Raw genomic sequence first — 777 nt, 5'->3', positions numbered from 1 at the left:
AAAAAAAAAAAAAAAAAAAAAAAAAAAAGACAGTTTATAACCTGATGGGACCACCATTCTCTAGGGAGTCTGCCGCTGACTGAAACATAGTTATATGGCTCGTGACTATATTTCCCTTGAGGACTAATCCCAACGTTCCTCATTGAAACCAAACACTAGTCTTATACTTAGAGAGTTCAAGGTAAGATTTTGGTACAAATTAGAGTCTTTTCCTAAGATTAGCCTGACTGAACATTAGTAGAAATAAAGAAAGAAGAAAGGGAAAAAACGGAAAAACATGAACCAAATACCTTCACCAACACACATCAAGTCACTTTCCTTTGGCCTCACAGTTTGGCAGGACCGGGAGTTAACATTTCACTCTAGGGCAGTGAGTTTAGAAGCAAAAAGGCAGTTTGTATGAAACAGAAATAGAATTCCTGACCAAGAATTAAAGAAGCCTGGTTCCATTCTTTTAAATTTACACATAATAATTATACATATTTATGGGTACATGTGATATTTCAATATCAATGTATATTCAATATCAATGTATATCAATTTCAATATCCAATGTATATATGTGGAATGACCAAAGCAGGGTGATTAGCCTATGCATCACCTCAAATATTTATCATTTCTTTGTGCTGAAAACATTCAATATCTGTTCTTCCAGCAATTTGAAAATATACAATAATTATTGTTAACGACAGTCATGGCCGGGCATGGTGGCTCACGCCTATAATCCCAACACTTTGGGAGGCCGGGGCAGGCAGATCACCTGAGGTTGGAGTTCAA

The sequence above is a fragment of the Sapajus apella genome, unplaced genomic scaffold (assembly GCF_009761245.1).
Source record: "Sapajus apella isolate SASKATOON/1434 unplaced genomic scaffold, GSC_monkey_1.0 scaffold53, whole genome shotgun sequence".
Taxonomy (NCBI): Eukaryota; Metazoa; Chordata; class Mammalia; order Primates; family Cebidae; genus Sapajus; species Sapajus apella.
This window is presented reverse-complemented; position numbering follows the sequence as displayed.